Source organism: Acomys minous (genome assembly GCF_964271855.1).
Source record: "Acomys minous genome assembly, chromosome: 17".
Lineage (NCBI taxonomy): Eukaryota > Metazoa > Chordata > Mammalia > Rodentia > Muridae > Acomys > Acomys minous.
This window is the reverse complement of record NC_140500.1, coordinates 15,098,627-15,112,085: the sequence shown is the minus strand read 5'-3', so window position 1 is coordinate 15,112,085 and position 13,459 is coordinate 15,098,627. Positions and strand designations below refer to the sequence as shown.

Genomic DNA, 13,459 nt, shown 5'->3' with positions numbered 1-13,459 from the left:
CACTGTCCATCCTCAGGGGTTACCCCCTATAGGCTCATGCATTTGAATAGTTGTTTCCCACAGTGTGGTGCTCTTTAGAGAGATTTGCAACTTTTAGAAGGTAGAAGGTACAGGTTTGCTGCTTGGCACTCAGGTGGGCTTTGAGGATAAAAGCCTGTGAGACTCTGTTCTGACCAATGAACCATAAGGAGAAATTGTCTTGGCTGTGTCTAGGTAATACGTGTGTGTGTGTGTGTGTGTGTGTGTGTGTGTGTGTGTGTGTGTGTGTAACATATATATGTTATATATAATATATAACACATATATAATATACATATATATGTGTGTGTGTATATATATATATATATATATATATATATACACACACTTCTGTTTTGTTTTTGGAGACAAGGTCTCAAAATATCACAAGATGGCCTTGAATGTTCTACATAAAGATGACCTTAAATTGACCCTCCTGTCTCTGATTTTGTTGATTTGTTTGTTTTTTGAGACAAAGTCTCACTACATAGGTCTAGCTGGCCTAGAATTCACTCTGTCAACCAGAATGGCCTCAAACTCACAGAGATCCTGCCTCGGCCTCCCATGTGCTGGGTTAAAGGCTTGTACCACCACCCGGGCTTTGCCTCTGCTTCTTCATTACCAGGCTTACAGGTGTGTGCCACCACAGCTAACAAACGACATCCTCCCTTCATCATCATCCTCCTCCAGGAATTGAACCCAGGGCCTTGCCCATGCTAGACAAGCATTTCACTAATGAGTTTTTACCTCAGGCCCTCTTAGAAAATATTTTTTTTTCTCCTTTAGAGAAAGTAAGTAGAGGAAGAATGCTTTTCTGCAGCTTCGGTAAAAATATGATGTTTAGTGCCATGGTGGCCATTTTGTCACAAAGAATGGTTACCAGTATGGACAAAAGGCAACACACTGAGGGTTCCAACGTAAAAAGTTGGAAATTATCTAGACTGTGTCTCTTAGCCACTTACCAGAATTTCCTATCTTTAGTTTCTTACTATGTAAAATAATAAACCCTTATTTATTTGCTTTGAGCTAGTGCCTCCAAAACATTTTTTTCTCTTTTTTTGCAACAGGGTCACACTGCATAACCCTGAATGGTCTCAAACTTGTAGTCCATCCTCTTGTTTTTTGCCTCCAAACCCAGCTTCTAAGACTTTAATGTGCACGCACACTCCACTCTGGGATGGGCAAGGCATTGTGCTTCTGGAATGCCAGTACTCGGCAGGGGGCACCTGGGTCCAGGAGTTTGAGACCAGCCTGGGCAACAAACATTATTATTAGTCCCTATGGTTCTGCTTGACAAGAAGACACTTAGGGAGAGGAGGATTTGCACTGTGTCACAGTTTAAGAGGAAAGAGTCCATTGTGGAGGGAAAGGTGTGCAAGGGGGAATATAAGGCATCTGGCTACGCTGAGGGAGTGGCCAAGGGGCAGAGAGCAGACACGATGTGGGTCAGGCTGTCCATCCACAAGGCTCACGCCCAGCGACGACACTTCTTCCATCAAGGCTCCACCTCCCAAAGATTTCACAGTCTTCCAAGGCCGAGCCCCACCAGTTGGGGACCATGTGTTCACGCGCATGAGCTTATGGGGAGATATTTCATATTCAAACAGCCGCTCTGTCTCAAAAACATAACAAAAAACAAATAACCAAACGAACAAACATTTTGTCATGGAGCCTGAGACTCTGTAATCCTTTCAGTCTTTTAAGTGATGATCATGTGCTGGTCCAAAGACCACACCTTAGATGGTAGGAATCTACATTATTATTATTTTTTTTTTATTCAATGTGATATCTTTATTGCTTCTTTGGGAATTTCACATCATATGCCCAGATCACACTCATGCTCCAGCCCTTCCATGCCTGCTCCTTCACTCTTCTAGCTTCCTCCAACCAAAACAAACAACAACAACAACAACAACAACAACAACAACAACAACAAAGGTCCACTTTGTGTTATCTATATTTTCTCTGAAGTGTGGTTAAGCGTCAGTGGCCAGCCCCTTAAATAGAACTGAGTCTTTCCCCTCCCACACTCTGACCAGAAGCCATTACTTGTGGACAGCTACACTTCAATATTCTTATCACACGTCTTAAGAATTCTCTTCAATGGCTTCCTGTTTAGGCTGCCGCTTTTTTTTTTTTTTTTTGAGGATGGGTTTGGGAGTTAGAGGTTGTCATAGAAACCTTCCACGTCCCTCTTTCTTAACCGTGTATCTGCAGTCATCAATATCACTGCCAAAGAATCCTTGTCATGGGTTTTTGGCAATAGTACAGACCACAGTCATGGCCCCTGGTTGTGGTAGGACCACTGACTAAGATAAGACCCTCCGAGGCAGCTCAGACCACAAACATCAGCATGGCCTCAGATGGCAGTGCAGGCCACTCACATCAATATAGCCCCTGGCAGCAGCTCGGCCCTAGAACATTAACACGGCTTCAGGCTGCAGGATACACCACAGACATCCCCAGGGCCTTCAGGGGTTAACACAGTCCATGGACATCAATAGGGACCCGGCCACAGTAGGACCATGAATTCAGTCATGGTCCTCTGCAGCAGTACAGACTGGACAGCACATGGCTTCAGGCAGCAGCACAGACCACAGACATTTGCATGACCTTCAGTGGTTAACAGGAGCCATGGACATCAACACAGATCCTGGTCACATAAGACCTCTGACCCCCGACATCAACATGGTCCCACATGACAACATAGGCCACCCACATCAACACGGTCCCCCCAGGGGCACCAACATGGCTGCAGGTCATGTTGCATATACCACAGACATCCATGTGGCATTAGGTGGTAATACAGGCATCGGGCATCTACCCAGTCCACAGTCCCATCAGCACCACTGAACATGACCCTCAGCGGTGTCACGGACTGCGGTGGTCCTTTGAGAAGATCCAGTTCAGAAAGTGAATCATTCTTCATCTCGGGCCCCCACCATTGCCCAGAGCCAAGGAGATCCCGCTGTATTTAGGGACTCAATCTGAATCTGCATAAGCCCCAGGCAGCTACTCACCACCCTGCTGACCCCACTGGGTAGCACCATGTTCCACTGCAGACCTCAGCCCATCCTGACATCTCTCACCGCCACTGCGTCTCCAATTCTGCCTCTCTCCACAGCGCATTCATGCACGACTCCATTTTTCTTTCCCACCTCTCCATCACGTATTCGTTCATTGTGGCGGCACCCTCTGCCCCACGCCTGTGTGAGGCAAGGCAGGGCGGATCGGAAGCTAGGTTATTTTCATCACACATTCTATTATTTCATGCATCCTGGCTGATAGCATACCTCTACCTTACATGCATTATTAAATATTAGATAAATAAATTACTAAATACCTTCTAAAGTTGCAACTGCAATGCTTTTCCAGATCCATTTCTGCAAAGGAAAAGAATAAAGGACAAATTTAAAGCTAGTGAGATAGCCCATTGGGTAAAGGTGCTTGCCAACAAGCCTGAAGACCTGAGTTCAAATTCCCAGGCCCCACGTGGTAGAAGGAGAGAACTGTCTCCCACAAGGTGTCCTCTAACATGTGTGTCCTTGTCCACACTCCAGCAGGAGAATTCACTCCATCGCACATGTGTGTGCATGCCTACACACAAATAAATAAATGAAACAAACATGTTTTTAAAAGAACAATGCTCAAAATTTAAGGCTAATAAAGAAGCAAGGGGAGACTCTTCTGACAGGCTCATGGCCCCCCTTGGTGAATACTCTGCTCTTTCTTTTCTCTCGTTTTTATACTTTGTGAGACTTCGTTGACTTTTATTTTAGCACCTGCACATATTTCTGTAAACCACAAGCATGCAGTGTCCATGGAGACCAGAAGAGGGCGCTGGATCCCTTGGACTGGAGTTGCAGACGGTTGTGAACTGCCATATGGGTGCTGGGAATCGAACCTGGGTCCTCTGGAAGGGCAGTCAGTGCTCTTAACTTCTGAGCCATCCCCTGCCTCTCCCCCCCCCCCCCCAACACACACACACTATCTTTTTCTTAAGTCTCTGTGGAGATGTCTCAGAGGGTGAAGGTGCTTACAGCCAAGCCCACAGGCTGAGTTCTAGCTCTAGAAATCTCAAGTGGAGGAGAAGCAACCCCTGCAAGTTGTCCTCTGACTTCCACACACATGTGCCGCTCAACAAAATGCGTATGTGTTTAGGACACATTAAAAAGAAGGAAAAGGGTCCAGGAGAGATGGCTCAGCATTCAGAGTGCTTGCTAGCTAGGTGGTGGTGTCTCACACCTTTCATCCCAACACTCTGGAGACAGAGGTAGGTGGATCTCTGGGAGTTCAAGGCCAGCCTGGTGTACAGCACAAGTTCCAGGACAGCTAAGGCTACACAGAGAAACCCTGTCTCAAAAAGTGAAAGCGAGGAGGGGGCAAAGGGGAGGGGCGGGGCCCAGGAGATACGGCTTAGCATTGAGTATTTGCTGTTCTTCCAGACGCGCTAAATTCAGTCTCAGCACCCATGCCAGGTGGCTCGCAACTGCCTATATTTCTAGCTCGAATGGACAGACACCTCAATACCTGCACTTACATGCACATTCCCACACACAGATGAAAACAAATACACATAATTAAAAATAAAGTTGGGCTAGAGTAATAATGGCTCAGCAGTTAAGAGCATTGCCTGCTCTTCCAGAGGACCTGGGCACAGTTCCCAGAACCCACATGGTGGCCCTGGACCATCTCAAACTCCAGCCCCTGGGGATCTGAAGCCCTCTTCTGGACTTTTTGGACATCACCTGTGGTACACAGACATACTTGCAGGCAAACACCCATGTATATACAAACAAAATTAGAATACCTTAAATATTTTTAAAAGAAAGAGAAAAGGTTATTTGCAAGCTCATACACATCCAGGACTTATTATTATAACCGGATCATCAGCTATATAGAGATTACTGGTTGCATAGGCTCTTGGGATTGTTAGTGGCTCTGAAAACCTTAAGTTTTAGTTTTTCTTTTTAAGTAGACTTCTGAAAAGTATTTCTATTCCAAGTTTCATACAGAGGTTTAATTTATCCTCGCCTCCTCCCCCCACCTCCACAGCCCCAGCACTTGGTGGAATTAAAAATAGCATCCATGGATATATTTTGTGCCAATTTCCCTTAGGATGTTTGCAGATGTTAACACACACTTCAAAGTACAAAAAGGAGCCTGATTTTTCGGCAGGAGTGGGTGGAGAGTGGAAGTGGAAGTCCCTTATCCCAGGACCAATGAGCTCAGCTATCACTGTTGTTTCCTCCACTGAGAATTTCTTTGCTAATGAAGTATAGGAGTTGTTTTTCTATTTTTCCGTTTTTAGTGAAAATTTGATACCTACAATAAACTTATGGACCTTAAGTCCTTTACTACCCAAATGATACTTCCCTGAACTCAGACAAGCAGGCCATGTAGCAAGATATGTTTGACAAAAGAATAAGTTGAGCAGGGGTAGAGAGAGCCCAGTGACTGAGAGGATTTCCTAGGCTTCCAGGGGAACCGGATTCAGGTCCCAGCGTGCACATTCCAGGGCTCACAACTGTCCATCCCTCCAGCTCCAGGGAATCTGATGCCCTCTTCTGTTTTTTTGTTTGTTTGCTGTTTGTTTTGTTCTTTGAGGCAGGGTCTCTCTGTGTAGCCTTGGCTGTCCTGGACTCGCTTTGTAGACCAGGCTGGCCTCGAACTCACAGTGATCTACTTGCCTCTGCCTCCTGAGTGCTGGGATTAAAGGCCTGCGCCACCACCGCCTGGCTGATGCCCTCTTCTGACAGCCAAAGGTACCCCTACTCACATAACACATGCAGACACACACATACACTATACATATACATAAATAAAAATAGTACATCCTTTTTTCTAAAAAATAAAGAAAGAAATAAAATAGTAATGAAAAGGGGAATTTCCATCTGGTGAGAACTGAGCTGAGGATTTCAGGTGGGAAATTCACTTATTGCTTTGCTAAAAATGCAAATTGAAACACGCATGGTGGCCTAAGCCTGTGATCCCAGTTATTCAGGAGGCAGAAGTAGGAAGATTGCAGCCTGTCTCGGCTACAGAGTGAGTTCAAGGCCAGCCTGGACATCAACATCATCTCTCATGGTTAACACTGTAAACAGGATCTAGACTCCATTAGAAGACGAGGCCTCTGGGCATGCGCACCTGTGTTTGATTATCTAGTAGGTGAATTGAGGAAGGAAGACCTACTTTCTCTGTGGGCAGCACCATTCCCTCTGTGCAAGGGTATTTAGGGTTTTGTTGGGTGTTTGGTCACGGTACCTAAACCAGTAACTAATACGCCATCTCAAAAATAAACAAAGAAAGGAAACCAAGAATGAAAAAGATGCGTTTACACCCATAATCCCTGCCCTTGGGAGGGAGAGGCAGGAGGATCAGGGGCTTAAACTCATCCTTGACTGCATAGCAGTTTCTGAGCCAGCCTGGGCTACATGCAACCCTGCTTTAAACAAAACCAAGAGAGTTTTTAAAAGGTTTGGTGCTTGTCTTCGGTGTGTGAGGTCCTTGGTTGCACTGCCAGCACTGCCATTTTTTTAAAAAACGCTAATTGAGTCGGATGTGGTGGAGCACACCCGTCATCTCTGCACCCCGGGAAGCAAACACAGGAAGAACGCAAGTTCGTGGCCAATGTTTCCATAGGGAGACTCTGCCTAAAGCTATACCAAAACATAAACCTACACCGGATGGAGCACGGCTCTATGAATACTGAAAGTGTCAGGTGCGTGGGCCAATGAGATGGCTCCATCAGTAAAGGTGCTGCACTTGCCACCTGGACTGATACCCTGAGTTTCATCTCAGGACTCACACAGTGGGAGGAGGGGGACCAACTCTGTGGTAACTCCCCTGTAAGGGCAACAGCAGCAACAAACAAGAGTGAGTGTACAGGGGCCGTGGGGAGCCTCCCTGCCACTCATCTGCTTGAAGGACTGAAGGGTTGCCAGAATCTCAGATCCCAAGGAGACGAGGTGGAGGGTCAGACAGGCACTGAAGGAAGGCGGTCAGACCACGGATGCTAGACCCACCAGAAGCCTGGAGGATAATCGGCCTGCTCACGTTCTCTGTCCTCTGCTTTCCTGCTGGCAAGTCCTGTGAGCCAAGCTGAACAAGAAGCCAGAGGGGAAAGGGAGCCATCCATGCCCTCTATCAGGGGCGGCTTCCTGGGGTGCAAACCAGGGGGACAACATAGCAAGCATCTGGCTCGCTTGTGACTTGGCACTCTGCTTCCAGGTTACTTCCTCAAGAATCCTTCGCTGCTGGGCGTGGTGGCGCATGCCTTTAATGCCAGCACTCCGGAGACAGAGGCAGGCGGATCGCTGTGAGTTCAAGGCCAGCCTGGTCTACCAAGAAAGTACAGGATAGCCAGGGCTAACACAGAGAAACCCTGTATCAAAACAAAACAAAACAAAACAAAACAAAAAAACAAACAAAAGAACCCTTCCACCACTGCACCCTAGGACAAATGTGGAGAATCTTGCAGATAGTGAGGTTTTGTTTTTAACTCGTCTCTGTCTTCTGAGTGTGGGAATTACATAGATGAGACACTATGAGGTACTGAAGATCAAAACTGGGGACTTGTGCATGCTATACAATGTTCCTGGGGCCTTTTGATTGATTGATTGATTGATTGACTGATTGATTAAGACAAGTTCTCACCTTGAAGACTTGGCTGACACGAAACTCATTATGTGTACCAGTCTGGCCTCAAACTCACAGAGAAATGCCTGCCTCTGCCTCCCAAGTGCCAGATACCACACCCAACCTTTTAGCCTTACTTTAAACAATATTTTAAATGTATTCTTTTGCCAGGCAGTTGTGGTGCATGCCTTTAATCCCAGCACTCGGGAGGCAGAGGCAGGTGGATCATTGTGAGTTCAAGGTCAGCCTGGTCTACAAAGTGAGTCCAGGACAGCCAGGGATACACAGAAAAACCCTGTCTTGAAAAACCAAAAATAACAAAAGCAAAAAACAAATAAATGTATTCTTTTGCAGTTGCATTCATGTACACAATGTCTCTTGATCATATCTACCCCAATACCCCCTTCCCAGTCTCTCAGGCACACTCTAGCACATCCTCCTGGTACTCTATGGTTCTCGCCTTTTTTCTGTAACCCACTGTGACCAGTTGTCACTGCCCACTGGAATGCTGACTCACCGTGCTGCCTTGGTCTTGTGCAGGTGACCACCACTGTTGTGAACTCAGGAGTGTGGCAGTTGTACCCAGAAGACAACATTTCACAACACACCTCCCATCTTCCAGCTCTTAGCTTCTTTCTGCCTCTTTCATGATGTCCCCTAAGCCTTGCTGGGGTTGATACAGGGGTTCCGTTTAGGGCACTTCAGTTGTGGGTTCTCCCACAGACTCTGTGACCACCTTGGCCATGGGTTTTTGACCAGGTCTATGGCACGAGGCATGAATTCCATCCCTTGGAATGGGCCTTCAATCCAATCAGAAGGCACTTGTTAGCCCCACCAATAGTTACACCTTGGATGGCAGGTTAGTGCTGGAGCCTGCAGCATCCACTAATGAATGGGTAAGACCATTGAGGACTTTTCTCTCCCAGTGGCCTGCCCAGCACCTTTGGAACTATGAAAGCTAGCCAGCTAGGAATAAGTTCCCTGTTCAGCTCCAGTTTGATTTCTCTCTGTTTCACAAAGGAAGGATGTAGTGCCTTCAGCAATATGGTCCTGCCTTCTAGTGATGGAGAAGAAGGAGAAACTGATGGAGAACACAAGATGCACGAGGCATTATAGGTATAACATGGCATTCTGTTTAATAGGAAACTTCTAGAACATAGATAGTAAACCTTAAAATATATAAGCAAAGGGATGGGATAACAATTGAGATATAATAGGAATAAATTAATAAAATATATATATATGCAAATAAAATATAGAATAGGCCTGGTGAGATGGGTAAAACTACTTGCCATGCAAGTCTGATTTGGTTTGGTTTTTGGTTTTTCGAGACAGGGTTTCTCTGTGTAGCCTTGGCTGTCCTGGACTTGCTTTGTAGACCAGGCTGGCCTCAAACTCACAGAGATCCACCTGCCTCTGCCTCCTGAGTGCTGGGACTAAAGGCGTGCGCCATCACGCCTGGCACCATGCAAGTCTGACAACCTGAATTCAATCCTCAAATCTACATCATGGGAGGAGGGAGCCAAGTCTCTCAAGTTGCCCTCTGTTGTTGGTTTTTTTGTTTGTTTGTTTGTTTTTACCAACATGCCCTCCCCTCCAACACACACACATACAAATAAATGACATGATTTTTATGACTTTAAAATATAGGGCGTCATGAGCCTAATTCAGTCTTTTGTCATCGTCACCAAGCAGCATGTACAGTGCATGAATATTCATTTACGTAAGTGGCTTCACAGTAGGTTGTCACAGCAGCATTACCACAAACACGGCAATGGTACATCAGTCCATGCCATGCAGAAAGCTAAGGTGTCACTAAGCAATAGAGAATTGCAGCCCCATATGACCTGATAGGCCCATCTGTGTGCAATCTCCTGTTGACCTCAGTCTTGTTATGCAGTACACGACAGAACCCGCTGCTTTAAGTTAACCACGCAGTGCCATACTTCCCAATGCTTTGCGACCACGTCTTCAGCCCATTCCAAAACCTTTCCAGCATTCCTAAAATCCCCAAAGCCATGAGCAGTTTCTCTCCATTTCTTCCTATTTCCAACCCCTGACAACCACTGATCTGCCTGTTCTCAGTCTCTATGAATTTACCTGTTCTGAACATTTCATACAATTGGGACCATGTGACACGGCCATTTGTTTCTGGCTTTTACTTAATATTAAGAGTTTGAACTTAGGGCTGGAGAGATGGCTCAGTGGTTAAGAGCACTGTCTGCTCCCCAGAGGTCCTGAGTTTCATTCCCAGCAACCACATGGTGGCTCACAAGCATCTAGAATGTGATCTGATGCCCTCTTCTGGCGTGTAGGTGTACATGCAAGTAGAGCACTCAGATGTAAAATAAATAAATCTTTTTTTTAAAAAAAGAGCTTAAAGTTCATACACAAATACATCATCCTTTTCCATAGCTGAAGAGTACATGTACTTAGAGTCATATTTAAAATGGTTTTAGGTCCATTGAGATGGTTCATTAGGCTCAAGGATGACAATCTGAGTTCAATCCCCAGGACCTATCTGGAGGAAAGAGAAAACCAGCTCCATACATGGATTATGGCATGTGTGTGCCTGTACACGTGCACACAAAACAAACAAACAAGCAAAGTATATTTTCAACTGTAGAAAAATACACACTAAAATGTACTATTTGAACTATTTTAAGTACACATAGAGTTCAATGGCATTAATAAAACATGTTCACACTGTTGGATATCCACAACGTATCTGCTCAAGGTTCTTGTTTTTTGCTCTTTCTCCAGCGTTGGGTATTGAACCCACGGCCTCACACATGCTTGCCAAGTGCTCTGCCCCTGGGCTACAGCTGTGTCTCACTTTTTAAATTTCTTTTTTATTTGGAGACAGTGTCTCACTGAGTTGCCCAGGCTGGCCCGTCAGCTTGTGACTCTCCTGCTCCAGTCTCCTGAGCGCCTGGTACTTCAGGCTTGCACCACACTGCTACTGTAACCCTCCCCCTTTCCTGTGTGACAAGAAGCAGCAGCTTGGGAGGAGAGTCACCTGCACGTTAGAAGGGCAAGACCAGGCAGTAAGTCAGGTGTGACGGTTTATTCTGGGTATCAACCTGGCCCGGCCAAGGGTCACCCAGATTAAACATTATTTCTGGGTGTGACTGTGAGGGTGTTTCCAGAAGAAATTAGTGTTTGAATTTAACTCAGTAATTACCCTCCCCAGTGTGGGTGGGCATTATCCAATCTGTTGAGTGCCTGAAGAAAACAGAGCAAAGGAGAAACACATAAACACTCCCGTACACATTAACACACAAAATACACACATAAAAACACACACATACACACAAACACCACAGCATATACACATATACATACATACACACAAACACAACATACACACATAAACACACACAAGTACATACAATAAACACACATACACATACATAAACACACACACACACACACACACACACACACACACACTACTGCTGAGATTTCTCATTTTGTTTTCCTTTGCTTTCAAACTAAGATTTTTTGCTATCACCTCCTTTGGTTCTTAACTCTTTGGATCCAGACTGACACAACATTGACTTTTCTCTCGGTTTCCAGTTTACTGATCATGTGATCCCTCAGCCTCCATAATCTGTCAACTAGTCCTCATTTTTTGTTTGTTTTTTGTTTTTTTTTAATTTTTAATTTAATTTTATTTTATTTTTGAGACAGAGTTTCTCTGTGTAGCCTTGCTTGACCTAGACTTGCTTTGTAGACCAGGCTGGCCTCGAACTCACAGTGATCCACCTGCCTCTGCCTCCCAAATGCTGAGATTACAGGTGTGTGTCACCACGCCTGGCTCTGGTCCTCATTTTTTTTTTTTAATCTGGTCACTTTACATCCCGATTGTAGCCCTGTCCATCCCTCATTCCCCCTTTGCCCTGAGTCGTCAGAAAGGGGGAGCCCTCCTCCCCCATCCTCTGACCTCAGCCTATGAAGTCTCATCTGGACTGCCTGCATCCTCTTCCTCTGTGGCCTGGCAAGTCCGCCCTGCCAGGGGGAAGTGACCAACTAGTGGGCACCAGAGTCCATGTTAATCCTCATTTTAAAATCGATTTCTCTATCATTTATCTACCTATCTATGTCTATTTATCCCCTATCTATCACTCCTCTTCTTTTTGAGGCATGGTTTCATGCAGCCCAGGCTGGTCTAGAACTCACTATGTAGCCTAGGATAACCTTGGACTTCAAATCACTTCTCAATGTCCTAAGAAAATTTCATTTCTTATTCCTTTGTTCATGTTTCTATGGCCATATTTGGCACAACTTTCTGAAATTATTTGTGTATTAGTTGTAGTTGAACTGGGAAGGGTGGCCCCCAAGGGACAAAAATAAAGTCAAGGCCAGCTGGTTTATATAGTGGGGTCTGGGTCAGCCCTACATAGTAAGATCTTACCTCAAAAAAAAAAAAAAAAAAAAAAAAAAAAAAGAGAGAGAGAGAAAGGCAACAAAAACAATTACCCTTGGCTCTCAGCTTCCTAATAAGTACCTGACAGAGAGAAGTTGCCAATAAAAATTTACTGAATGGATGCGTGAGATGAGACTACTGGTAGAGCATCACGGTCCAGCAGAAGCAGGCACAGTGGCACACAGGCCTGGAGTCCTCGCACATGAGAAGCAGAGGCAGGAGGATCAGGGATCCGAGGTCATTGTTTGCTATGTAGGGAGTCTAAGACCAACTTGGGCTATACAAGACCTTGTTTCAGAGAGAGAAGACAGCTGGGCGTGGTGGCGCATGCCTTTAATGCCAGCACTCGGGAGGCAGAGGCAGGCGGATTGCTGTGAGTTCGAGGCCAGTCTGGTCTACAAAGCAAGTCTAGGACAGCCAAGGCTACATAGAGAGACCCTGTCTCAAAAAACCAAAGAGAGAGAAAGAGGTGGGGGGGGGGGGGGAGCATGGAGTGGAGACAAATTTATGGCTCTGCCTGAAGTCATTCAAGACGAAGGCAGGAGGATCAGAAGTTTAAGCTTGGGGCTGGAGTGATGGCTCAGCAGTTAAAACCATGTGCAGCCTTTGCGGAGGACCCAGGTTCGGTTCCCTGATACACATGGGGACTCACAGCCCATCTGTGACTTCCACTTCAGGGGATCTAATACTCTTTTCTGGGCACCAGGCACTCATATGATGTGCATGCATACATGCATGCAAATACACATGCACATAAAATAAAAATAATTTTTTTTAAAGCTTAAGGTCATTCATAGTTATACAAGGAGTTCAAGACCAGCCTGGGCTACAAGGCCAGCCTGGGCTCCATGAGACTGTCTAAATAAATAAATAAATAGATAAATAAATGTTACAAACTGATAATTGTTTAATGTTAGAATTCTCAGCTCCCGTGTAAAGCCCCAGCTCAGGCTTGGTGTCAACATCTTTAGTCTCAGGCATTTCTAACAGTGCTGGAGGGCTCCGATGAAAACAGGTAGATCCTTGAAGCTCACTCATCAGATCCAGGACCAGTGACAGACCCTGATTCCTACTTATATTTCCTGTTGCTCTGATATGACACGCTGACAAGAGCAAGGGGTAAGGGCAAAGGGGTTTATGTGACTCACAAATCCATGCCACAGCCCGTCATTTCAAGGGAAGTCCAGGAACAGTTAGGCACATTCACAACGAAGAGCAGAGAGAGAATTCACGCATTTATGCTTGTGCTCAGCTGGCTCTCTCTCCACTTTTATACCACCAAGGAACCAAGCCAAGGGAATGGTGCCACCCGTTCACGGCGGGTGTTCCCAGTTTGGTTCCCAGCTCCAACATGGCCGTCCTCAAACTCACAGA

General features: G+C 45.6%; 1 long non-coding RNA gene across 1 annotated transcript; it reads right to left on the bottom strand.

The window, feature by feature from the left end:
• Positions 1 to 1,521: 1,521 nt before the first annotated feature.
• On the bottom strand, positions 1,522 to 13,459 carry LOC311588077. The gene is made up of 4 exons (XR_014776073.1): positions 13,234 to 13,459; positions 3,362 to 3,401; positions 3,039 to 3,224; positions 1,522 to 1,630 (listed from the first exon to the last, which is right to left on the bottom strand). It is a non-coding gene; the product is annotated as an uncharacterized lncRNA (long non-coding RNA).